The sequence below is a fragment of the Moschus berezovskii genome, chromosome 8 (genome assembly GCF_049115385.1).
Source record: "Moschus berezovskii isolate FMDL1 chromosome 8, NW_MosBer_1.0, whole genome shotgun sequence".
Classification (NCBI taxonomy): Eukaryota; Metazoa; Chordata; class Mammalia; order Artiodactyla; family Moschidae; genus Moschus; species Moschus berezovskii.
The window spans coordinates 86,112,597-86,116,076 of record NC_142467.1 but is presented as its reverse complement, the minus strand read 5'-3'; the positions used below and the strand labels follow the sequence as shown (position 1 = coordinate 86,116,076).

General features: G+C 40.4%; 1 pseudogene; it reads left to right on the top strand.

The window, feature by feature from the left end:
• The first annotated feature begins 1,538 nt into the window (after positions 1–1,538).
• Positions 1,539–3,034, top strand: LOC129559044 (transcription factor BTF3 pseudogene; annotated as a pseudogene).
• The last annotated feature ends 446 nt before the right edge of the window (positions 3,035–3,480 follow it).

Sequence of the window (3,480 nt, the reverse complement as noted above, 5' to 3'; positions counted from 1 at the left end):
TATATCTGCATGAAGTCTACTTCAGAGGAATTTAATAATACCTGTTTAAAATTAGAGCTCATTTTTTTTGTACAGAAGAGAATAAACTATCCTAGCCAAAGACATTTCATTTGAGAAAAACAAAAGACTTGAACCCCAAAATGTATGTAAGAATCTCAACATATTTTATACATAGTCAGTGAACTGATTTGTAATATTTTAGTACTGCCTTTCATAGTTTTTCAGTTATTATCTATTGAGTTAATTGATCATATTTTAAGACAGTGGTTTTATCAGGTTTTAATACCTTGGGGAAAATTCATTTTGGACCATAACTGAACAGATATGTCATCTAAAGACAAAATACTCTTTACCACCTCATGTAAAGTATTAAAAGTGTAGTTGTGTTCTCTTAATTTATAGTCAGGTTCAGCCAATAGAGGAATCAATTTCATCTATAATGAAATTCTTTTGTGAACTATTTCAATGAATTTGGATATTGTGAGTCACTTCAGTTCAGTTCAGTCGCTCAGTCGTGTCCAACTCTTTGCAACCCCATGAATCACAGCACACCAGGCCTCCCTGTCCATCACCAACTCCCGGAGTTCACTCAAACTCATGTCCACAGAGTCGGTGATGCCATCCAGCCATCTCATTCTCTGTCATCCCCTTCTCCTCCCGCCCCCAACCTTTCCCAGCATCAGAGTCTTTTCCAGTGAGTCACCTCGTCGCATGAGGTGGCCAAAGTATTGGAGTTTCAGCTTTAGCATAAGTCCTTCCAATGAACACCCAGGATTGATCTCCTTTAGAATGGACTGGTTGGATCTCCTTGCAGTCCAAGGGACTCTCAAGAGTCTTCTCCAACTCCACAGTTCAAAAGCATCAATTCTTTGGTGATCAGCTTTCTTCACGGTCCAACTCTCACATCCATACATGACCACGGGAAAAACCATTGCCTTGACTAGACGGACCTTGGTTGGCAAAGTAATGTCTCTGCTTTTTAATATACTATCAAGGTTGGTCATAACTTTCCTTCCAAGGAGTAAGCATCTTTTAATTTCCTGGCTGCAATCAGCATCTGCAGTGATTTTTGGAGCCCAAAAAAGCAAAGTCTGACACTGTTTCCACTGTTTCCCCATCTATTTCCCATGAAGTGATGGGACCAGATGCCATGATCTTTATTTTCTGAATGCTGAGCTTCAAGCCAACCTTTTCACTCTCCTCTTTCACTTTCATCAAGAGGCCTTTGAGTTCCTCTTCACTTTCTGCCATAAGGGTAGTGTCATCTGCATATCTGAGGTTATTGATATTTCTCCCAGCAATCTTGATTCCAGCTTGTGCTTCTTCCAGCCCAGCGTTCCTCATGATGTACTCTGCATATAAGTTAAATAAGCAAGGTGACAATATACAACCTTGACGTACACCTTTTCTTATTTGGAACCAGTCTGTTGTTCCACGTACAGTTCTGACTGTTGCTTCCTGACCTGCATACAGGTTTCTCAAGAGGCAGGTCAGGTGGTCTGGTATTCCCATCTCTTGAAGAATGTTCCACAGTTTATTGTGATCCACACAGTCAAAGGCTTTGGCATAGTCAATGAAGCAGAAATAGATGTTTTTCTGGAACTCTCTTGCTTTCTCCATGATCCAGCGGATGTTGGCAATTTGATCTCTGGTGCCTCTGCCTTTTCTAAAACCTGCTTGAACATCTGGGAGTTCACGGTTCACATATTGCTGAAGCCTGGCTTGGAGAATTTTGAGCATGACTTTACTAGCTTGTGAGATGAGTGCAATTGTGCGGTAGTTGGAGCATTCTTTGGCATTGCCTTTCAGCTGGTTTTTATCAGTATGAGTTAGTCTTAGAAATTAGAGAATTTTAAAGCTAGCCAATCTTAGACATTGTTTAGATCCACTCCCCTCATTTTATACATGTAAAGGACTGGCATTCAGAGTTTCAGGAAGTTAACTAAGTCACACAGCCAGTCAGATGTTAGATTAGGTCTTGCCACGTACCCCGCATCTCTAGTACCACCTGGGTGGGGGCCTTGTGTTATCTCACATAAAGCGTTCTTAACCATTCTGGACCAATACAAATTAAGAAACAACTTTAGAAACCTTACAAAGTAACAGGAAAAAAAAAATCTTACAGTTGAATGTCAGTGTTTCTAATTTATAAATTTTGGAACATATGTCATTTGATTTTATAAATATTCATTGAGCCCTATGGTAGGCAAAATTCTAGGAGGACCCCAATGAACCATTACCCTTGTATTCTCTCCTCTTTGAATATGGGTGAAACTTACGGATATGATGAAATATCCCCACTGTGATTATGTTACATTACAGGGCAAAAGGAAGATGATCTAAGGTGGGCGTGGTCTAATCAGGTGAGCCCATTAAAAGCAGACTGGTTCTTTCTGACTGATTGCAGAAAATGAAATCAAAGAGATGTGCTCCCTCTCTAGCTGCCATCTTGCGTCCCCACGTGTGTGTGCCTAACCTCAGCTGGTCTGCCCGAGGCCCCCTGAGCGCCAAGCCTAGTCCCCCGCACACCCCCATTTCCACTCCAACAAGATGAAAGAAACTATCATGAACCAAGAGAAACTCACCAAACTGCAGGCACAAGTATGCATTGGTGGGAAAGGAACTGCTCGCAGAAAGAAGGTGGTTCATAGAACAGCCACAGCAGATGACAAAAAATTTCAGTTATCTTTAAAGAAGTTAGGGGTAAACAATATCTCTGGTATTGAAGAGGTGAATATGTTCACAAATCAAGAAACAGTGATCCACTTTAACAACCCTAAAGTTCAGGCATTTCTGGCAGCGAACACCTTCACCATTTCAGGCCATGCTGAGTCAAAGCAACTGGCAGAAATTCTCCTCAGCATCTTAAACCAACTTGGCGTGGACAGTCTGATCAGTTTAAAGACTGGCTGAAGCTCTGCCCAAACAATCTGTGGATGGAAAAGCCCCACTTGCCACTGGAGAGGATGATGATGATGAAGTTCCAGATCTTGTGGAGCATTTTGATGAGGCTTCCAAAAATGAAACAAACTGAACTGAGTTAACTTCTGAAGAAAATAAATCTTGAAGAAGTTACTGTGAGCTGCTATTTTTATTATGACTGCTTTTTAAAATTTTATTTATGGATCTGATAAAATCTATCTCCTTTAATATTTTTAATCCTAAGTCCCTGGACACTGTAGCTTTTTTCAGTTTTTGCTTATATACAATTCATTCTTTGAAGCTAATTAAGCTGAAGATGGGAAAACAGTGGAAACAGTGTCAGACTTTATTTTTTTGGGCTCCAAAATCACTGCAGATGCTGATTGCAGCCAAGAAATTAAAAGACACTTAATCCTTGGAAGGAAAGTTATGACCAACCTAGATAGTATATTAGAAAGCAGAGACATTACTTTGCCAACAAAGGTCTGTCTAGTCAAGGCTATGGTTTTTCCAGTGGTCATGTATGGATGTGAGAGTTGGACTGTGAAGAAAGCTGAT